General features: G+C 42.4%; 1 protein-coding gene across 1 annotated transcript in view; it reads left to right on the top strand.

The window, feature by feature from the left end:
* Window positions 1-224: 224 nt before the first annotated feature.
* ACVR1 (activin A receptor type 1) overlaps window positions 225-24,112 on the top strand; it is a 127,775-nt gene continuing 103,887 nt past the window's right edge. The window contains exon 1 of the mRNA XM_082630146.1: window positions 225-679. The gene's annotated coding sequence lies outside the window, so the exon portion shown is untranslated. The remainder of the gene's footprint in view (window positions 680-24,112) is intronic.

Here is a 24,112-nt window from a genome sequence, read left to right as displayed (position 1 = left end):
CCCGGCTCCCTGGATCCGCGCCGGGAGGAAATGATGTGTTGCTGCCTGGTTAATCACAGCTCCAGACACTCATTGGCCGAGCGCTCCGCAGCCACTTCCTTCTCCTCCTCCTCCCGCTCCTCCCGCTCCGGCTCCTGCTCTTTGCAGCCGCCGCCGCCGCCGCCGCCGCCGCAGCCTCCCCCTGGGCGCTGGGGGAACTTTTCTACTCTCAGTGACCGTCCTCCCCCCCAACCCCCGCCGCCCCCCCGGGCCAGCCCCCACCCGGCCCGCCCGCGGCCGTCTTTCCAGCCCGTGCCGCAGCGCCTCGGGAAGTTTATTCCGCCCGCCCTCCTCCCCTTCCTTCTCCGCCTCCTCTTCACCCCGCCTCCCCTCCCTCCTCCGGCTCTTTCCCCGGGGTGGCTGCCGCTGCCGCCGCCGCTGCCAGGCTGCTCCTCGGCCAGCCGCGCCGGCCCCAGGGCTGGAAAGCCCCCGGCGCCCCGCACCGGCTCGCCGCAGCCGCCCGCCGCAGCCGCAGCCGCCGCCGCTCTGGGCCGGCCGCCGGCCCTCGGCCCCGCGGAGTTCCGGGCTCCCTCGCCGGCTGCACCGCCCCGCCCCGCGCCGCGCCGCGCCGACCTGCAGCGCCCGGCTGGCTCGCACTCCGCCTCCCCCGGCTCGGCCCCCCGCCGCCGCGGGACCAGAGGTTAGTGCAGGTCGCCGGCCGCGCCTGCCGGAACCGGGAGGACCGAGGGAAGAGGGAGCCTAGCGGGAGAAGGGGCAGGAATTGGGGGTGGGAGGGTGGGCGTCTGAAGTGCCTCCCCCTCGCTTTCATTCCTTTCTCCCCCAAGCCGATTCACTCTCGGTGGGGGAAGCCGCCGCGGAACAAAACTGTCTTGCTGTGGGCCTGAACTGCCGGTGGGATGTGGCAGAGGGCAGAGGCGCGGAGTGCGGTGGTCTCTGGTTTGCAGTGTGTGTGTGTGTGTGTGTGTCTGTGTGTGTGTGTGCGCGCGCGCGTGTGTGCATGTAGTGAACTCCTTCAGGGTGCGCGCCTCTGACTTGTAAATCGATCTGACCGCCTGGCCACGGGGCTCACCTTCCTAGCTGAGCTTGGTAGAGAGTAAAGGGATGGGCGAATCACCCCCACCCTCAAAATATCCGTCTCTTCCAAGAGGAATTTTCTGCTGGAAAGACAGCCAATAAACTCTGCTCAACGCCCTCCCTCCCTCCGTTCTTCCTAGCTGCAGTTTCAAAAAGCTTGAAAGCCAGGAATGTGGGATTCATCTTCCGATCCCCTGAAGACAAATGTGGTTACAGATGTTGCACGGTACTTTGCCAAGTTTAAAACCCTTCCTTCAACACGGTCACCAAAACAGCGAGGCTAGACCCTTGGGTGCGCTGGGGAGAGATGTGGGCCTCTGGGGCTGCCGGACTCCCTAACTTCCGTCAGGTTCTAGACTGCCTCAGCTCTGTCCAATTTGTGCCAGATAAGTCTCCCACTCTCCCCAGACTCCCCTCCTTTTCCCCGGGAGTTTTGAACGCTCCTTGCATGGGAGAGAAACTGTAGAAGAAGCTACTTAGGGAAGAGAACATTCCACTTAGTAGCAAAAGAAAAGTCTTGGTTAAAAAGTTGTGCTTAATGTGGCTTTGGGAGAGAGGTAGCAAAGTAATACAATGGATTTGTTAATTTTATTGGGCTTTCTTTCTTTTTTGAAGTGTGTGAGGTGGGAGTTCGATGATGATGAGAAAAGGGACTGATCTCATACGTAGTTTGTATATTTTTGAAAAGAGGCCCTCGTATTTAGACACGGACTAACCCAGTGGTTTTAAAGAATCCTGTCCCACAGAAGCAGACTGCTCTGACAGCCCAAGGAAAGGCGGTGGCAAAAAATAGACACCACCTCCCTTTCCCCCCACCAAAATTCTTCCTGGAAAGGTGGTGGTAAGAAATTTCAAGAGCTGGGCTGATCCAAGTGGCGAGCCTTAAATGGAAACACTATAGTATGTCCTGGCACTTGTCTCTGGAGGTGGGTGGCTGGCAGGGGGCCCGGGCTCGGGCAGCCAGCAGACACTAGACTTGTGCTGACCTCAGACACTGGCCTCACCACCCAGTTTTACAGTATGCTTGAGTATGAATTATGGATCTTCACCATTTCACTGATAGGGACACAGGGGTTGGGAAGTTATCTTAGGCCTGGTCAGGACTTGGATCACCTGGCTTCTAAGACCAAGTCTCCTTTCTTGTGATGCAGTTGTTTTTGTTTTCTGTCCTGGGATTAAAAAAACAGAAGTCTTTTGAGGCTGAGATGTGTAGGCCTTAGACATGATGGCATTGTGTGTTGGATAATCGCATTTCTACCGTCACCCCTTCTGAAAATACTCAAAGGTGGTGAATGATGTTGCAATAAATTCTGCATAGATGGCAAAAAAAATCAAGGGCCGGGATGGGTTCATTCTCTCCTTTTCTAGAAGTATGGGTAAGTTTTACTTGAAATGGAGAGAGTGGTTTTAAATAAGACTTGATATAGGTAGTAGTTTTACAACTTTCGTACCTTGGAAGAGAGTGATCATTTGAATCCGAATAAGTTTCTTGTTACCTCTAAGTAATTTAAAAGGCTACTAAGGATGCAGAGTAAAGATGGAGGAGTATGCCATATTCAGGAATGTGGCGAATTAATTTCAGAAGTGAGGAACTTAATCCCGTTAATAGTATTGTAATGTTTTGTTTTCAAAGTAGTGATTTACCAAATTTTGTGCATTTGTCGACAGAACGGATAACAGTGATTGAATCAGTAAATAGAGACTGCCTCTATCTTACCCTAGATTGCACAGAACTAGTCCCGTGATGATCGTGATAGGCTTCTAGGTAAGGTTGGACTGAGTAGTCCAGCTTTCTGGGGGAGGGAGGGATGGGGTAGAAATGGATTTGAAAAATGATCCTGCTATTCAAGGTCATGAGGTGAAGATGGAATCAATGCGTAAATAGTGTACTTTAGGCAAACAGGAGCTGGGACTGGAAACTCTCCTCTGTGCTTGCTCTGCTGTTGGACCCCTGACTCTTGATTTATTTTTACATGTTAGAAATTAGGGAGAAGTAAACTACTGATGGTGGGAAAATCCTCTGATATGTTTTGAGTGAATTTAATGACAGATATGTTGATTTGGGGAGGAGGTGGACTGGATACAACATGCCAGGCACTCTGTGCTCAGCTCTTTACACGCACTTTCTCATTATATTTTCACAACAACCATATGGTTTATCATCATTTCATTCCTTTACAATAAGAAATTGAGGCTTGGCAAAACTAAGTTGCCCTAAGCTGTAGAGTTAGTCAGTGGTGGAGTGGGGGAACCAGGAGTTTGTGGGACTGTGGAACCCATGTTCTCGGCCATTCTTGCCAGTGTTTGCCAAAGGTCATTCATTTGTACACTGTCTTCATGAGTTTACCATAGCTAAGTCTGTCTCAGTCTATTAATTAGTTAGTATTTGTCTTTAAAGCAACGATTCACATTTAAAAAAAACCCTTAGAGACATCATCTTTTAAGAAGAAACAATATAACACTGCTGTATTTGGAAAGCCAACTCACTGGTTATGATTAGGAAATAATCCTAAAGATGCATTCATACTTTTAAAAAAAATTATTTATTTAGTTATTTTTGGCTGCGTTGGGTCTTTGTTGCTGCACGCGGGCTTTCTTTTTTCTAGTTGCGGCGAGCGGGGGCTACTCTTCCTTGCAGTGCGCAGCCCTCTCATAGCGGTGGCTTCTCTTGTTGCGGAGCACGGGCTCTAGGCGCGCGGGCTTCATTAGTTGTGGCATGCGGGCTCAGTAGTTGTGGCTCTCGGGCTCTAGAGCGCAGGCTCAGTAGTTGTGGTGCACGGGCTTAGTTGCTTCGCGGCATGTGGGATCTTCCCGGACCAGGGGTCCCCTGCATTGGCAGGCGGATTCTTAACCACTGCGCCACTAGGGAATCCCAATGCATTCGTACTTAGATTGAAACCCAGGTTCAGGACAGTGAATTCCGCGCGCGCGCGCGCGCGTGTGTGTGTGTGTGTGTGTGTGTGTGTGTTGCGGGGACCTGGGGATTTGGGTGGGGTGGGGGAGGTAGGTAGATGATACAGTATTGGGTGATATTCTGGTTTTTGGATTAAGTGATGTGTTCATGGGTGCTGATTTTATTTTTAGACTTTATAACCTACATACACGATGCATACTTTTTTATAAAAAGATAAAGGAAATTAAACACATAACCATTAACATAATGATTACTTGGGGAGTATTTCACTGCACTATGTAGACTTAGCTTGGTGCCTGTGTGAAGTAGGCACACAAGAACTGTTGGCTGATTGACAAGACCCCAGGTGATAATTTTAAAGCGAGCTGATTGTTGTCACACCTGAATAAGATTGAGGTATGTCCCCCCCTGCCCCCTACCCATTTTCTCCTGCTTCCACTCTCATTTCCAATATTGTGACTAGAATAATAGCATGGACTGTTGCGTGGTTTCTCCTGACTGCGGTTATGGGAGACATGGGCTGGGCTGAAGCTGGCACTTCTCAGCATCACCTTGTCTTATATATCTAGTGCTCAGGGTGGGGCAAAGAATGCTGTCATGAAGTGTTAAAACGCTTTCGGTTTTACCCAGTGTAAGTGTGACTGTTCAGACTGGGAAGCCGCTATTTAAGTTAAAGCAGTGCCTGGCTAAAATGTTCACAGCATTAAACTGGCGAGCCTCTGAAATAAAGCCATCAGAGATTTTAATTGGAGTCCACATAGTCTCCTGTTTTATTTTCCCAAGCAAATATTGGGCACTGTGGCTTTATTCCTGGAAATGAGGATTTGAATTGGGTTTCCTGGTACAAAATGCTTTCTTTGATCTCTTGGAGTGAAAACTTTGTGTTTTCTTCTGTGGCCAACTCTAGCTCTTAAAAGAACCAAATGGGATACTTACCTCTTCTTTTTTAATACTTGCCCATAGACTGCTCTTGCTTGCCATGCTAGTTTAAGAATCAGAAGTTCCAAACCAGGATTTGTCTATTGGGAAGGGCCTTCAGATTAAAGACCCCTTGTGAAAGAGCTTCATCTAGAGTTGGTGTGGTTGGCACATCACAGCCTTTGTTTCAGATAGAAAGTAGTTTTACTTGAACTTATGCTCTCAAAATTAACTAATAGGAGACCCAGCAGCTTCCTTTTTGAAGTTGAAACAAATGTTTCCCCCTACCCCCAATATTCAAACCGGCTGCACAGTTGAATAATATTCTTGTGCTCTTGTATGTGTTTCTGGAAATCTGAGCTTGTTTATATGTCTAAAAGACTCTCCTGTGATCCAGGAGAGCTTTGTTTTCCAGAGCCACCGCCACTCAGTTGTTTGATTTTTGGGTTTCAGTCTTTGACCAACATTCCACTTTGCCCATTGGAGTTGCTTCATTGTTTGCTCTGGGTATTTGACCTTTATTTCTGTGACTGGGAAAGTGACTTTACATTTTAGCCTTTCCAAATTTTGTGGAGGTTCGTGCAGCAGGTGAAGTTTGTTTTTGGAGGATGGGCTAGGTCAGAGGGTCCGATTTAGCGCAGGTGCCCTGATGGATTTGCAGGAGTTCAGTTCTCTCATCAGAAGGCTAAACCTTGGCTGCACTGTCCCTCTTTCCCCCACTTTTGAGGACAGTCAAATCCTTCAGGGCTCAGAACGGTTGGTCATTGCAAGCAAGAATGCTTCCTGGATTTTGCCTTTTGACATTCTTTTAGTGTTTCATCGTCTTCACTACTCATTCTGGGACTTGATTGATCTCTTGGAGGGCAAGGACTTCGAGTTATTCATTCCTCCATTTTTAAAGTTCTACACAATTCATTTCTCTTCACCAATTTAAAACTTTTCAGATTCTCTCACTGGGATCCTTGAGGTCAAGGACTGTGTTGTATTCATCTTCTGTGTATCTCTTGCACCTAATATAATACCTGGCCCGGACCACACAGTCAGTAAATTGTTTTTTAATTGCTGAGAGAATGACTGGATGGTTGCACGTGAAAGGAGCAAAGGAAGCCAGTATTCTAGACAGTCAGGGAGGCGGTTGCAAGAGAAGATGATGCCAGACACAAGTCCTTAAGTGTGTTTGGGAACCAGGGACAAAAGACACTCTAGGTTGAAGAAACTGTTTTTGATATTCCTTTATTATGCTTGGTATTTTAACTTAGTGAACTCAACAAACAGCTATTGTATTTTCTTCGTATATGTTTCCTTTTTTTGATTGTTTTTGGAGTTCAGGATGACACCTCTTTTTTGGGGGAAAAATATCTCAACTAATTTTTCCTAGCCTGCAGAGCCAGGACTCCTGCAGTACCGTGTCTGTGGCTGGGACTCAAACACTGGTGAATTGACTCCTTGACACTAACTTTCTCCTGTTGCGTATGTTCTCAAACAGTTGACCGTGAAAATAGTGTGGTAGACAGTGCTGATGTGAGAGGTGGATGACCTCTTGGGAAAATGGACAGAATCCAAAGTAAACTCCTCTTTCGGTAGGTTTTTAAGGGCTGATTTGAGTGGGTGTCCCACGTAGACCTTTTCCACTCGAATGCGTGACAGCTGGGTGCCTTGCTCATCTGTGAAAGCCGGATGGACCTTTGTGGCCACCATGCAGCATGGATGCCATTGAAAATAAGATTGCTCTAGTTTTTGTTTCTTTTTTAGGCATTTATAGAACAATTATTGACTGAACTAAAAAATAACCTGGAGTTTGAAGAGAAATGTGCAGAGGGGATAAAGGAAGGTAGGGGTAATCTCGGACAAAGCTAGATATTAGATGTGGGATGGTACTTGGGGTTTGGAGAGCAAGTAATGAGAAAAATGTGCCATAAAAAGAACTTGAGAAAAAGCATTTCTGGTCTAGAGGGGATAGGTTGAGGAGCTATTTTAAACCAAGTTCTGAATCTTCACTTTTGCCGTGATTGATAAGTGGTGTTACACTCTGGGTGAAAATCCAGTGTGCTTGTTCACTCTCCTTAAGTGATAGTTCAATGCTTATAAGCAAATAACCACCAAGAGAGCCAGAGCTTTTGGACTTGTAACTTGATGTCAGGGACTGACAAGAGATAGAAATATATGGAGGGACAACCAGTGGGAAGAAAAAGTGTAGGTGGTTTTCTAGAGTGACTCTTACCTTCCTTTATGGGAATAGGAAAATGGTAAGGGAAAAGTGTGCCAAATGATATTTTTTATAGGCTTTTTTGAACTTGAAGAACTGAACTATTGTGCACAACAGGTGGCAAGAACAAACATTCTCCTATTTTATGAGTGTGGCCTAGTAAAAAAATGGAAAATCTGAGTCCCCAGAGATTATATAAACACAAACGTTCTATTTCAGTGTTTTAAGAACATTTTTGACCCTCAGCAGTTGATTTTACATCATGACTGAGTGCACATACACACAGACACATGCATATTAAAGATAAAGCTGAATTGCACATTTTACAAAACACTATTGCAATGCTTTCTAATTTCTATTCGATTTTTGTTACAAAAAATTCTGGTCTCTGTCTACTAAATTGATTTCACAACTTGCTAATGGGTTCTAAGCAGCTGTTTAGAAAAACCTATTCTAGGTATTGTGAAAATCAGCCTTAATTTGTTTATTGAGTATTTTCTAATCTGAGTGAGAATTCTGTTTTTCTTCTTGTATGAGTCTCAGTCACTCTGCAGATGGTCCATACCTCTCTGCTCCCCCAATCCCCCCAGTCCTGGGGTTCTTCTCTCTGTGTAGGGGTCTTTGCTTGTTTCTCCAAATCAGCTTAAAGTGACTAACTAATATGTGTTTTGGACCAGCTTCAAGAGTGCATCAAAATCTTGATCCCAATCAGCATCGAAGGTGGGACTAATTAATTTAAACTGGTGGCAGGAGCCACTTAGCTCCCTGTTTATTTAGATTATGTTTGAATGGGAGGGTGACTTTTCATAATATGGGGACAGCAGGAGTGCCTATGCAGGTCACGTGCCCCAAAAGGACGAGAGAGAGGTGGGGAAGATATCCCTGTACATTTATTGTTCAGAAATGCAACACGTGGTTAGTAGGGTACAGCTCTTTGCATTCAAAGATGTAAGTAAGAGCACAGTCCCATGGCGGCGACCATCACTGTTGTCATTGTCCTTACCATTAACATTTCCCTGCCTTGCTGCTGCTGCTTCTGCTTCATTTTTTTCCCCTTTGTCCTTCATTTATTAAGCATTTGTCAAGTTCAGTAAAACCAAGTTGATCTTAAGGTGCACTTGAGTAAGGGTTTGAAGAATCACACATGTAACTATAAAGGGCAGAACTCTGAGTATCTTGGTCACAAGATACAGAGGGATAAGGATCAACCAACACCTTTGAGGAAGTAGCTGTTTGGCTGGCCTTGGAAAGAGGTACCATTTTGATGTTATCATTTGGAGAGGTATCTATATGTGCGTAGGCTGTGGAATAGGCAACACTCCAAAACCAGGGAATGGGACAAGTAAATACAAGGTAGTTGGCTTTTGTTTGAGTCAAGTTGTAAAAAATAGAGTTATACATATATTTTTATTTTTATTTATTTATTTATTTATTTATTTATTTTTATTTTTATTTTTTTTTCCGTACGCGGGCCTCTCACTGTTGTGGCCTCTCCCGTTGCGGAGCACAGGCTCCGGATGCGCAGGCTCAGCGGCCATGGCTCACGGGCCCAGCCGCTCCGCGGCATATGGGATCCTCCCAGACCGGGGCACGAACCCGTATCCCCTGCATCGGCAGGCGGACTCTCAACCACTGCGCCACCAGGGAGGCCCTATACATATATTTTTTAAAATAAATTTATTTATTTTATTTTGGCTGCGTTGGGTCTTCGTTGTTGAGCACAGGCTTTCTCTAGTTGCGGTGAGTGGGGGGCTACTCTTCGTTGTGGTGTGTGGGCTTTTCATTGCGGTGGCTTCTCTTGTTGCGGAGCATGGGCTCTAGGTGCATGGGCTTCAGGAGTTGTGGCACGCAGGCTCAGTAGTTATGGCTCCTACTTTAGAGCACAGGCTCAGTAGTTGTGGCGCACGGGCTTAGTTGCTCTGCGGCATGTGGGATCTTCCCGGACCAGGGCTTGAACCTGTGTCCCCTACATTGGCAGGCGGACTCCTAACCACTGTGCCACCAAGGAAGTCCCAGAGTTGTACATATTTTTAATCACTAGAATCAGACTCAGTGCCTTGAGGTGTAGCTTCTTGGAGAGGCATTAAGACCTGAGACATCTCAAAGGAACAGCAGACTCATGTCTCTCGGTTTGCACTAATTTCCAGGCCAAAGTGTCCTGAGTAGAATGGCCAGTGCTGTTTAAGTGGTTATACTGCATACCCTCTCCCACTTTTTTTTTTAACTTTTATTTTTTTTTGCCAAGCATATATGGTAATTCCTGGAAGTTATAAAAGTTAAAAGCTCTTTGTGATGTGATTGGTGTACCTTAAGGTGAGGGCACTTTAGAAGAAAACTTAGAAAGGGAGATTCAGAGCCAAATTATGGTTTATTTTGAATACCAGACTAGAGGTTTTAGACTTGATTTTTAAAAAGCAGCAATAAGATAATAATACCTGTGAAGGAGGACCTGATCAGGCCCCTTACTTGTATTCTCTCATTTAAGGCTCATACAACTCTGTGAGATACTTCATCTTATTATCCCCATTCTACAAAAGGAGAGACTGAGACTCAGAGGGGTGATGGAGGATGTCTAAGGTCCCACGTCTGAGCTTTAACCCAGTCAATACATCCCCAAGTCACCATGCTTTATAGCAGAGGTTGAAAACTGGTGGCCCCTGGGCTGAATACACCTCAGAGTTGTGTCCTGTTTGATACTGCATTCAAAACATTTTTTTAAATGGTTGCCCACATTTAAATATGGGGAAATTTCCGACAAAAAGTCCAAATTTCCACCTACTCCTGTAAAATTGAAAGCTCTGGCAGCAGCAGGCCCATATTCCTGCAGGAAACCTGTGATTGTGATTGTGTCTGTCTGAGGGGACGTGTGTGCTGTGTTTACCACAGTCCTGGCTCATCCTGTTTTCCTCCGGACACTGAGGCCCAGCATCAGTTGCTATTTATTCTTTATTTCTTTAGACTCCTAGCCTGCCTCACTACTGTATGCTAACTGCATTGTCCCTATAGGCATATGAGTGTGAGACCCCTGTTATATAGCCTTCTGTTAGCAACTAATGATTAGTTTAGTGGTGAAGGTAGATGGCCAGCACCTAAGAGGAAATGAAAGTAGGTAGAATTAGGGTTTTGGGCTGGAGAAGCTGTAGAGTGAATAAGTCATTTTTTGTGAAGAGAGGGAGGGATGGGTGGTGGACAAATGTATCTGACTTTTGGAACCTGGATGACTAGGAGAATGGTGTTGATCTTAAAAGAAAGCAGAAGGTTGGTAAGAGGGGCTGGTTTGAGATAGGGCATGGCACTAGCATTGAGGTTCTGGTGGGACACAGACATAGAAGAGGGCTTACCTGAGTCTAGTGAGGAGTTGACTGGAACCCTGACAAATATGATACTGGAACGCTGGAGATAAGGGCTTGGAGCTGTGGAAGAGGATGGAAATGCCTTTTGGAAATGGGAAGAAGTGGGCTAAGGTCTGAATGATAAAATGAACCAGCTACAAACAGTTCAAAGTCTCTTATTGACTTTTTTGGGTCAAGTGCCCTGTCTTGCAAATAAACCAAATGTTTATCCTGACAAAGGAGTACAATAACAATCTTCAACTTTTAAACATGGGAACTAATGAACATCTGCTCATAGAATCAAAGGCAGATATGCTTTTTGATGAGTGACACCTGTAACTTATGTTTATGCCTATTTTGCTAAGCCTTATTTAGGTGAAAAGGATTCAAGCAATGGCTTTTTCTTTTCTTTCTTTTCTTTTTTTTTTTTGGGTACACAGGTGATAGAAAATGTTGCTATAGTCCTGAGATGGGGGGAAAATGTCAGAGAATGGTTCAGTTTAGAATGGAATGTCCTTTTCAAATTCAGATGAGGTTTTTTTTTTTTTTTTTCCTTCTCTGGGTTTGTTTGTTTAGGATTCCCTCCAGCTCACTGTTACTTAATCAGTTTAGGTCCACCTCAGCTACTCTCCACCCCTGCTTCCCTTTTAATCCCTAAGTGTCTTATTGTTTTAGGACATTCTAAGCCCAGGTGGAGTGAATCTTTTTCAGATGTGGGTATTGAACATGGAAATCTTCCAGGAGGGCATTTCTTTTGTTCTCATAAAGACTTTTATCTTGGACATTTCAGTCTCCTTTTTGGGCCATCCTACTCTTAAAAAAATTTTTTTTTTCAAATTGGTGTTTTTATTTCTTATACACACATAGCTTTATTTCATTACATATATGTTAATATGGGTTCTTATAAGTTTTTCCTAAAACTCATATTTTTATTCATTAAAGTATTTTCTGTTCTAGAAACGAAATTTATGTTATGTTACATGCGCTCAAGGCAAGACTTGAAGTATAGGAAGGGTATATAGTGAAAGGTAACTTTTGTCCTCCAGCCTTCTACTTTACCTTCCTGGAGAAAAACCATGATTAAAACTAATTGTGTATCCTTCCAGTGATAGCTTTTACATTTACAAACACATACTAATGTGTTTTTCCTATACATTGTATCATATTGTGCACATTTCAATTCTATACCTGACTTTTAAAATTTATTTTGGAAATGTTTTGCTATCACTACCATGGAGTTTCCTCATTCTTTTGAAAGGTATTTTGTTGTGTGGATGTATCATAATGTATTCAGCCAGTCTTTCGCTTGTTATTTTAGGTAACATTATATGTTACAATGTTGCAGTGACTATCTTTACATTTGCTACGATATCTACATATTGATTTAGATATAGAGTGTATGTAGATCCATCTGTCTTTCTGTCTATCCCCTGTATATCTGGGGGTAAATATCTAGGATTGGAATTGCTGAATTAAAGGGTATTTACATTTGAAATTACGGTATAGGTTGTATCATGAATTGGATATTGAGTTGTGTCAGTGAAGCAAAATGGCATGGTGGAAATGAGAAAGTAACCCGTAAGACTCAAGCACTAGTCTGTCTTCTGGTGTAAACCAATTTTGTGGCCCAAGAAAGTCACTTTATCAACCTTTTCCTTTGTGGTACTTTTCTTTCCTCATCTGTGAAGAAGGGCATAGACTCAGCTATTTCTAAAGTTTGATAATTTGTTGATTCTCTCAGTCTTCCTCCGTTTTGGTCCTTCCAGTAAATGGAGCTTGATGATTTTTTTTTTTTCCCCCTGTGTAAGTTTGAGTCTATGAAGAACCCTGGGCTTTGGGACCCTTGCTAACCACAGCTTTACTTTGATTGTTTTAAAGCACTGGGTCTGGTTTGTGCTTTATGTTAAAAGCAGAGCTTATATGGTTGGTTGTCTCTCTCTCTCTCTTTTTTTTCTTTTCTTTTTTTTTAAATACGGTGAGTGGTAAGTAAGCATTAGTGACCAAGAAATCCATATGTCAGCTTTCTATTATTGATCAAGAATAGAGGCGATGGATTTTCAGACTTAGGGAAAAATATTTTATTTTTGTAATAGCTTTTTTTAAAAAGCAATAGGCCTATGATAGACAGTCTTTAAGAAACAGCAAAATTTTATTTATGACTTTGGAACAGACCAGAGCAGACTGCTTTAGCTCTTTCAAAGTATTTTATAATATGAAGAAGGTAAAATAGGGGATTATTTAATATTTTGAGGTATTTAACTGGTATAGATTAATAAGATGATTGGACTTCCTGGTGGTTACCAAATTAGATGTATTTAAAAATTCAAAACCAAGTAAATAAAATGTAATATAAAATTCATGTTTATTCCCTGTACTGCATTTTTTCTTTAGAATTGGTTCCCCTAAAATTAAGCAACAGGCTTGGATTTTTTCATTTGAAAGACTTGGAAATTTTGGGCTGCTAATATAAATGTAATTTTTCTGGAAAAGATTTTGAGCCCTTGGTTACTCATCAAAAAAAAAAAATCACTAAAGCTCTTTAAGTATACAAATTTATTCAAGTCTCTGTAGAGTAGTGAAAAAGAAAAAAATGGAAATGACTTAAATGTTCTACAATAACCTATAAAGGTTAGGTATGTATACACAAAGACTGTGTGTGTGTGTGTGTGCGCGCGTGTATACTGTTAGTATATCTGTGGGGTAAATATTGAGAACAGGGACTGTGTCTAACTATTACTCCCTGTGTGTGTATCCTGTCCCTAGTTTACTGCCTTATCCATTGTAGGCACAAAGAAAATTTTGAAATGAATAGAATGACCATGGAGGTTATATAAAACAACATTAAGTAGAAAAAGCAGGACACTAAAACAGTATAATTCCATATACATAAATTATGTACAATTCCATAAACATAAACCATAGTACAGTTCAGGTTTATAGTTATATACTATATGGATATAGAGAAAAAAAAGACTAGTAGGAAATAAACTGGAATGTTAATCGTTATTATTTCTGGGCTGTGTGGGTCATGCATAATTTTGAAGAGAAAATCTTTAACTACAAAGAGGTGAAGTAAATATTGGAAGATTTTTGTCACCTTGATAATATATTTTACCCTTTCAGCATTAAAGGTGGTCACCTTACCTAAAATGATGTATTACAATACTGTGGCCTTTTCTCCTCTTGAGTAAAATGTACTCTATCTCAGTAGTGTGACAGGTTTTATATCTACTTTAGAATTAAATTATGTTCTGAGAGTTGGACTTTTAAGAAACTGGTCTTAATTTCACATCAGTTGAAGGTAAAGGGCAGTGAAAGTATATTAGATCTGGTACAAGTGTCTAATTATAATTATTGACACATTTTCAAATGCTCTCTTTCTTAAGTGTGATCCATTGCCCGTGATTTTGACAGCTGTGACTACATTAAACCTGCTCGAGTACTCTTTTCACAAAGGTTTGTTTAAACTTAGAATTGTCAGAAGGATTCTCTGTAAAGTAGATGAACGCAGATTTAGAGGTCAATGGTGTTTCATTTTCCACTGTGCCTGGTGATTTTAGTCTGTTAAATGTTAATCAGAAGATTATCTGGGTTTCGTTTTCGCTTTGAGAAAATTGGGAATTTTATTGTTTTGTATCCTATAAAAAATAGGCGATGATAGTCCTTTGTGGTTTGACTTGTGCAATGATAGCATAAATTCTGCTTGTTTCTCTTGCTGAAGATCCTCAACCACAAAACTCCAAGCTGGAAATTGGATTCTGTGTAATAACCTCATTTTCTAAAAGTCTTCCCTAGACCAAGTTCACGCATTTCTTTTGTGTAGCCACTCCTTCCTTCTGTATAGATTTGTTGACTAGCTACCGTGTGCCAGGCACTGGGAATATAAAGACAGAAGGCTGTCAGAGAGCTCAGTTTGGGAGAGACAGAAAAATAGTCAAGCTACACCAGAGCGAAGCCCCAGCATGGAGCTGTAAACGTGAAGTTGGAATGAATGTGCAGTTCTGTTTGAGAGAGCAGCAAGGTCATCTTCTCAGGATAATGTTCTCAAGCATCTTGAGGGATGAGTAGGAAGGCATCAGGTGGGAAAAGGGCCTTCGAGGCACAGAGGCTTGTAGGAAAGATAGCATCCTTTAGAACTGAGTGTGACCAGAGCCATGCTACTTAAATGTGGTCCTTGGATCAGTAGTAATGGTAGCATTTGGGAGTTAGCCTCACTAGAAATGCAGGGTCTCAGGCCCACCCCAGTACTACTGAACCAGAATCAGCCTTGCAACACTATCTCCAAGTGATTTGAATGCTTCTAAAAATTTGAAAAACGTTAGAACACAGGAAGGGAAAAGATGGGAGAGCTGGGAAAGTAGACCACTGCCAAGGAGTTTGGCCTTTTTTTTTTTTTTTTTTTTTAAGCATGAGCTTGATAATGAGGAAGTGACATTATCAGATTCACTTTTTCCCAGAATTGCCTGGAAGTTCAAGTGAGGCAACATTTAACAAAACGTTTCTTGAAACCTCAATCATATAGTGCTCCACAAAAAAGGTCCTCATATGAGCTTGAGAAATGCAGGATATGTCCTTCTCTCAGACACTGTAAATGACCAGGGTGCACTGGAAGTTCCGAGAAGCTGGCGCTGAGGAAAACCATTAATTTAATCATCTATCCTGGGATATCCCTGGGGTCTTTCAAGTTTATTCCACAGTGGAACCCTTTATAGCCACACAGCTGTTCACACCCCAGGGAGAGTGGATGGTATTTTGCTGAACATGTTTTGGGAAATGCTAGCACTCATTCCCAAACTTCAGAGGCTGCTTCATCTGAGTAGCATGACCAACTATCCTAGTTTGCCTGGGACAGAGAGCTATCCCAGGATTTTCAGTGCTAGAATCCTGGGCAAACAAGGGTGCCCTTGGGCACCCTTCCTATTTGGGCACCCTTCCATACCTTTGACTAATTACTTCATTTTTCTTTAAATGGGCACAGCCTTTTCCCGTAAATACCTGTTTCAGGCTCATTCTAATGGAGTCATTCCCAAATTCGTCTGCACATTGGAAGCACGTGGGAATTTCCAAACCTGATGCCCACCCCCCTGCCCAGGGCTGTGATTTAATTGGTCTGGGATGTATTTTTAAAGGTCCCCAGGTTATTCCAATGTGCATGAAAGTCTGTTCAAAGCAACTATCCTTGTGGAAATGTGGTCTCGATGTGCACCTTAAGAATTTATTTTAATATGAAATAGGAAAAACATTAACCATTGGAAAGAAAAAATAATTAAGAATCACGGAGCATCATGTTGGGGGACCACCAGCAGAACATGTCCCACACTTCGGGGACACTCATGTGCAGGCAGGGGAACAGCAGTCTGGTCAAGAAACAGTGACAAATGTGGCTGGAGAGGACAGTAGAGATTTCAGGGCTGTTGAGGCCGTTGAGCTGACTGATCTGCTCTTTGTGGTGAGGTAGAAGGAGGAGAATCTCAGGTTGCAGCGGGGGTGGGCTGCGATCACCGAACAGAATAGGGAGGCGCAGGGGATGCTATAAGGGGAAAGGCTCAATTTGACAAGTCCTGCTTGAGCGGCTCTGGGACGTCCAGGGGGAGCTGTCAGAAGAAAAGTGGTAATAGCTCAGGAGAAAGGGCTGGGCTGGAGACCATTGAAGCTTCTCCAGGTCCGGGCATGAAGTTCAAGGTGGGGATCAACCTGCCTGGGGAGAAGGGCTGAGAGGGTGATCTGCCCCCGGGTCCGCGGGGTGAGCGCAGGGAGAAGGGCCGAGTCTGGGAATTGGGGGAGCGGGAGGGACGTCAAGGGGAGTGTCTTCTTCATTCACCTGGAAGAAGGGGAGGTTCTCCCAGGTAGTCTTGTGACCCAAACAGATAAGGGTTCTCCAAAGCAGTTTGTTTTGGTAATTTAGGGTGGCATTAGTCCTGTTTGTGTAAGTTTAGCATGAGGGAAGAAATGAGATTAGAGTGGGTTGAGAGGGAGAAGACTTGCTAGAGCAAATGACTCTAGAAGTTCTAACTGCAGAAAAAGCCTGGCATAGTATGGGGCGTAGGGAATAAATCTGGGTTTGTTTGGGGAGTAGTCATCTTTGTGGCTACTCATGGACGTTACTTCAACAAGGAATAACGATTACAAGGAATATTCAGATATTCACGGAAAAATTGCCAGAACTCTCTGGAGCCCCATGAAGCTGCTTTACTTTCAAGTCATAGCCATAAACCTTTTCTCCGCTCCTTCTCTTATTATTCCCTGGACACAACAATATCAAGTTCTGAATTTATATGTTTATAAATGGTATTAACTTTTTTTTATGGTGATGATAAGGCAGCATATGATTAAGTATTCAACCTTTGTTCCTATGTAGCTCACATTTGTGGAGGGCTTTGCAGTTTACCAAAACACCACCACATCTTATGTGAGCCTCTAAATAACCTTTGCACAGAAGGCAGGGTCAAGATTAGTATTTTTCCATTTTACAGGAAAAAAAAAAAAAGAAAACCCTGAAGTTTAAATGTATTGAAGAGGACTTGCCCAAGATTAAAGACTTGTTGATGGATCAGTCAGTGACCGATGCAGTATGGAATCCTGGTCTCCTGGTGCAATACTTCTTCCATTATATTTGGAGAGGGATGGGAGTGGAGAGTGTCTTTTTTTTTTTTTTTCCAACTAGTTTGTAAATTCCTTGAGGACAGAGACCTTATGTTCACTGTTGAGTTGTTTACTGACTCTTCCACTCACTGCTATGTAGGGACCTTGGGAGGTGGTGGTGGACATGAGCGCCCATTGGTCCAAGCGTCCACTCTCAAGGGCCTTCACATTGGTCTTGACATTACTTTTGAATGATAGAGCCCCAGAAATATACCAACAGGATTGAGAGGAGGCATCCTGGATCATACAACTTTGGACTTGTGTCTCATTACTGGACCGTGTAATTATCTTGAGACGAGCCCAGTCATATTGCCTGGCATGTTTTGTAAATATTTAAAACATACACAGTTTTTGTCACTCTGTCTTGACATTTCTTTATATAATACCATAAGTCATCATAGTGGAAGAGGCCCAAACCTCTCTGGACTTCAGAGGGGCCCTCCTTTATGTATGAGATACTCTGATGAGCTTAGTGGAGGGACGTGGGGATGAATCAGCTCCTCTCACAAAGCTCACAGCTTTGTTGAAAGCTGATCTTGTTTGGTAGCCCTTACAGGGCACACAGTGGGCCCTCAATAAATACTTGTTATTTTGAATCAAGGGAGCTGTTATTTTGTGTTACGCATTCTCTACTGTATCACAATGGACCATTGTCAATTTTTTTTTTTTTTTAATGATCTTTTCCATGAGTCATTAAAGATCCGATGTTAGGATTTGGGGAAGGGGAATGATGAAAGAGAGGAAATAAATAGAATCAGCAAGTTTTTAGGACAAGAGAGGAGAGGCTTTGAGTGAGTAGTGAAAGTTGAAAGCGGGAAGGAGTCGCTCAGGGGCAACTGGACAGATGTGGAGGCTCTTTTGAAAGAGCACACCGAGGGGAGATGAGGACGAGACAGGAGTCATTTGAATCTGATGATGTCCTAGAGGGGAAAACCGAAGGCCTTTGCAACCTTAATTGTAACCACAGGACAAAAACATATTAGAGCACTTTTTTTTTTCTACCTCTACTAAGGGCTAGTATTGGATAATCTCTTTTGTAGAGTCATGTCTAAAAATCTGCTCTTCGGATTACATTAAAGTTTATTATTTTTTAGCGTGTTGTGAGTTAAGGAAGAAGCATAAAAATTTGACTCCCTTTCTTGTATTTACACTACAATTTCAAGCTACTGGTTTATTATGAAGCAAGGAACTTTTTAGTCATTGAGGAGATTTCAGCGGATGAGTTAATGTTTGGTCATCGGAAAATGTATCATTAGAGCTTGTTTCTCTTGAGAGGAGAAAAAGGCAAAATATGAGTCAGATGGAGCATCCAGTCATTTCCGTCCTCTTAATTAAGCCACCCTCCTGCCGAAGGACCATCACCCCGCAAGGGTAATTCAGACAGTAACAACCGCTGGCCTTTGTAGTGGACTTTACAGTTTATAAAGCACAGTTTTGCTCTGACTCCCGTATATAAAGTTGGCATTTCTGATGAGGGAGGCTCAAGTGAGTTGTTTTTCTAGGGAAGATGCTTTAATCAATTTATACCTAAAAGTGCCATCTGCAAGTCTGAATTAGATGTTTTATTTGGTGAGGGGTCCACCAGTTGTTCATTGACATTTATGAAAAATGTTAAAAGATAGTAAACTAACCTGTGACATTGGGAGAGTGTAAAGTTTGTTTCACAGATAAACACTCTGCTGTGTGTTCTGTGTTTGCCTATTCTATTCATTCTCTTCCTCTCTCTTTGCTCTTGATTCTGTAGTGATTTCTATGTTGTGTTTCATTTTGCTGGTGACTGAGATAATCAACAAAACTTCGTGCAAATTTCTAACTAACTAGAAATATGTCTATGGGAGACGAATGTGAAATGTTGGGAATAAAAACTGATTCCATCTTCTTTCAGTTTCTTTTTTCAAACTCTTTTATGGTCTATTTGATTCATGTTTTTATCTGTTCCTTTTTTTTTTTTTTTTGAGTACTGACTGTGTGTTAGGCCTTGACACAGGGACGAAAGGTGCTATTCCTGGCCTCAGGAGAATTCACAGCTTAGTAAGGGAGACACATGAATCAGTGGTTCAAGTACAGCTTGGCAAGTGCTGTCTATCACAGAGGTGGGCAGAAGATCCAGCAGTGAGTCCAGAGGAGGAACACCTAACCTGCTTTGGGGGGAAGGGTGTAGGGAAGGTTCTGACTCAAGGAGGTTATTAAGTGCACACTTTAAGAATAAGTGCACCTAAGCCCAGCAATGTAGAGGCAGAATATTCTGGTGTAGGGAACATTCAGTCTAAAGGTAGGAGGCAAAAGGAGAGTGTGGTGCATGCTGGGAGTGGCAGGTAGTTTAGTTTAACCATAGCTTAGGGTACATGTGGGAATTGATATGACATAAAGCTGGAGAGGTGGGTGAAGGCTACATCGTGAGGACTCCTTATTCTGTGCTGAGCAATTCAGATCCTACTCCCAAACTATGCTAAGTATTCGGGAATTTTAGGTAGGAAAGGATCTGGTTAGATTAGGATTTTGGAGCAATCACTGGTAGCAGTTTTTGAGGATGATCTTGAAAAATGTTACCTATCTATGCTCTGGACTGAATTGCGTGTGTTTCCCCCAAATTCATATATTGAAGCTCTAACTACCAATGTGATAGTATTTGAAGATGGGGTCTTTGGGAGATAAGTAGGGTTAGGTAAGATTATGAGGGTGGGGCCTTCCTGATGGGATTAGTGCCCTTATAAGAAGGCACACCAGAGAGCTTGCTGTCTCTTTGCCACATGAGGACACAGCAAGAAGGCAACCATCTGCAAGCCAGAAAGAAAGTCCTCCTCAGGAACTGAATTGGCCAACACTTTGGTCTTGGACTTCTCAGCCTCCAGAATTGTGAGAAAATATATTTCTGTTGTCTAAACCAGCCAGCATATGGTATTTTGTTATGACATTCTGAGCAGACTAATACAATCTATTTTATGTATTTGGGTAATTGTGAAACTAGGAACAGGAAGGATATTACAATAATTCAAGTAAGTAACAGTCATTTGGCTTAGTCTGTTTTGAAAAATATTTGACTGTGGAACTATTCATGTTAAATTTAAAAAATCTAGTTTTGAGATATTATTGTTAGAACATCACTTCTGTGATAAGTCTTATGGGAGAATTTTCTTAAACATCTCAACATACTACCTTTTATTAAAGTAATCCACTCATGCCTCAAAGTTTTTTTAAATTGTCTTTTATTTTGCATATTGGTACAGCCCAATTATCAGTACCTAATGCCTCAGGGTTAAGTCTGTTGGACAGTCCTCCCCTGCTTCATCTAATTTTGATACTATGACATTTAGACTATTTTAAAGGAATCTTGATGTTTGTATGGTTTTAGGAATTCCATGCAAGATTCCATGACCTTCTATCATTTAGAAGATCATGGAACTATGGCAGACTGTGATATTTGTTGTAAAACTGGTACCAGTCTTGGGTGTGTTTGCATAACTATTTAAAAGAGAATAATTTTAAATACTTTTGTTTGTACGTGTGAGGATGTGTCTTAAACATGTTATCCAGCACTTAACTCTGTGCCAGACATCTTCAGGTTGAGTCTAGTCTCCTTTCCCAAGGTCTTGCTCTTTATTTTTTCTCTGCCCTTTTCCCCCAAGCTCCTTCAATTTATCCTCTTTGTTGGCTTTTTCCCTTGAGCTTAGAAATAGGCTTACGTCTTTCCTGTCATTAAACAAAATGTTTTGAACCCTATGACTTTCATAAGACGTTTCCTGAGGAAGCATTTTAGAAAACGAGTCTACATTCATTGCTGCTGCTCCCTCTTCAGCCCCTGGCTGTCTTCTCCAAAATATAATGTCCTTTCTCTCCCTGTATTCTTCTCAAGTTGCTCCCATTCATTAAATGTTTCTGAAGAGATGTGAGTGTCTCAAGAGTGTTAATCCCTTTGCTCAGTGGCCTCTTCTTAGTGGTAGAGTCACAAGGTTAGGAGGAGTTCTTTAATCCAACCATCCAGGGTCTGCAGTGCTCTGCATCGTACCCTCTGCGTGAACCTCCAGGCTTCACAGAAATTCTGCAAAGTTGAGGGATGCAGTTTCTACTACGAGCTCATTCTACCTTTGGACAACGCTGACTATCAGAAGGTTGGGTTTTTTGGTCTATAATAAGTGCAGCGTCTGTTTATCCTTTGGTCATAGTTCTTCTTTTTTCAGCTATAAGGAAGAGAGTACAATACTATATTTACATGATTAGACCTATCACGTTCATCCTGATATTCTTTTATCTGAGCAGAATCTCTCCAGAGCTTTCCAGTGGTCACCGCCATCCTGCCCACCTTTTGCTCATGCTTCTGTTTGGTTGAAAGCCTTTAAAAATTGGTATTTAGAACTGATTGCAGTATTCTTGAGCGGGTTTTCTCTCCTCTAATTTTCTTTTTTGACTTCCATGCTTGTACACATGGAAACTGCTGTGTTTCAGAGAACCACATTGTCCTACTTACTGAGTTGACTACCCACAGAAATCTCAAAGTTTCTCATATCATATCTATCTCATATCATAGATGCTGCTGTTTTCCTCACATTCTCCTTGTCTACTTGTGTCCTTGTCTTTTATTTCCTTTACTATATGTAGTATAAATTTAAATTTACCTTGATTAATTTCTAGTTTGTCAGGTCTCGCCCATAGCACTAGCCTGTTGAATATGTTGGATTCCATTTCTATCACGTTGGGAAGAGATGAGTTCTCCTTCTGCACCCTTTGAATGCAGTAACTCATGGATACATCTGCTTATCTTTTTGACCATCTTGACCACAGATATTTCATAAGATACTTTGTCAGCTGCCTTGCTGAAATCTGTGTTTCCTTGCACTTCTAGTTTGGGAATCTTATTGAAAAAGGAAGTTAGGTTCATCTTGCATGACTTGCTCTTAGTATTGAGATCCCCAGAAATTATCTCTTGCTAAGTGTTTGAAATCCATGCTCACATTTGCCTGGGACTTTGGTCTGTGTCTGTAGACCTTGACATTTTCTCCTCATTTTTATTTTTCCAAAACATCTATTGATCACTTAATCCTTTCTGACTTGGTTTTTGCCGACTTCCTTTCCTTTTCCTCCCAGTTTTGGCATTTTCTGAGATAGCTTGTTTATCTCTTCTTCAATTTCCATCCTCTAAGGTTCTTGATTCTTGCATTGTCCAGGAGGCAGCCACTAGCCACAATCTACATAGAGATTTTATTGGCTCTAAGGAAACTACTGACTTCAAGTTGAAAGCCAGAGCAGGAAACGCTGACACATGGAGTAGAAGGTTAAGGTTGACTATTCTGGGAATCCAGGGAAGAGCACACGGAGAGAAGAGGTCACGATTTAACCATTTGGACTTGTGTGTTGCTATTGCCAGGTTACACTTGTATAGTGTGTTCATGGCCCAACGACTGCAAACAAAGATTCATTTTGCGAATAAACATTAATAAATTTATGTGTAGAGTATTTTTAAAATAAAATCCTATGTGTAGTGTGCCAAGAGATAATAAGTTTTGGAAGCAAAATAAGTCCTTAAATTGGCTATTTTGACATGTGATTCTGCATAGTGCTGCTAACCTTGCTAGGTTATTCAAATACTATACAATAATGTTTGCTGTCATTATCCAGTGTCTGAATGTTTTCTGTATGTTTCAGTTTTTGTAAATACTACTAAGCATTCTTAGTTAAACAATTTTAAAAAGATACTCACAATAGTAAAGAGTGAAGAATGTTGGTAATATTTTAAAAATGATTTGTGATTTCAAGAATTCTCAGGATGGGCTTCCCTGGTGGCGCAGTGGTTGAGAGTCTGCCTGACGATGCAGGGGACACGGGTTCGTGCCCCGGTCTGGGAAGATCCCACATGCCGCGGAGCGGCTGGGCCCGTGAGCCATGGCCGCTTAGCCTGCGCGTCCGGAGCCTGTGCTCCGCAACGGGAGAGGCCACAACAGTGAGAGGCCCGCGTACCACCAAAAAAAAAAAAAAAAAAAAATAGAACTCTCAGGAATTTTATTTTCTCGTTCCCACATCCCAAAGATAGATATCTGCAGGGAATTTGGAAATGATAGCCCATAGTGCTTATCCCAAGAGGTATTTGTATCTGATCTATTATATGATAGGTACAGAAATTGGGTTTATGTGTTCAGAGACTGTTAGGGCACTTTGACATTGCCATGATTTAACATGTGATCAGTGGACCCAACTCACTGGACAGGGTGTTTTACAGAATTATTCTTTGATTATGGATGGTAAATTTAGTTCGATAATCACTGGTCTAGGTGAGAGATAGTGATGGCTTGGACCAGGCTTGGAGTTATGAGAAGAAGGTGGTTGGAATCAGGATGTATTTTGAAGACAGAGCCAGTGGGTTTTTCTACTGAATTAGATGTCATACTATTCTAGATGATCTTCACCTCTCAAGCACTTCATTTGTAAAATGGGGACAATTAAGAGATCTACATTTAAGATTATCTTATCTATGTCAAGCGTTTCTCTGAGCTTGCTGGAGAAACTGTGGCTAATATAACTTCCTAATCCAGTCATATAATTCCCTTGACCTTCAGCCCATCAGCTGCTCACCAAGGCATATAGAAGAAATTTTAAACTCTTTAGATTGACTTTAAGATATGTGGCATCTTCCTTCAGACTCTTTTCCATGGTTATCTTCGACCACGTCCTCTTATACCCTTGACTATACTGTTCCAGTCAATCTATTGCTGCACGGTAAACCACCTCAAATGTAGTGGCATAAAACAAAAACCATCTTACTCTACTCACAGTTTAGCAAAGCAGGGATTTGGAAAGTGCACAGCAAGGACAGCTTGTCTCTGTTCCACAATGTCTGGGGCCTCAGCTGGGAATGCTTGAAGGTTGGGGGCTGGAATCGTCTGGAGGCTCATTCAGTCACATGTCTGGCTTGTGATGCTGGCTGTCAGCTAAAACACCTACATGTGGTCTCTCTACATGGGCTATTCTGAGCTTCCTTAGAGCATGGCGGCTGAGTTCCAAGAGCAAGTGTTGCAAGAGACAGGAAATGGAAGT

Source organism: Mesoplodon mirus, assembly GCF_964341445.2.
Source record: "Mesoplodon mirus genome assembly, chromosome: 8".
Lineage (NCBI taxonomy): Eukaryota > Metazoa > Chordata > Mammalia > Artiodactyla > Ziphiidae > Mesoplodon > Mesoplodon mirus.
This window is presented reverse-complemented; position numbering and strand designations above follow the sequence as displayed.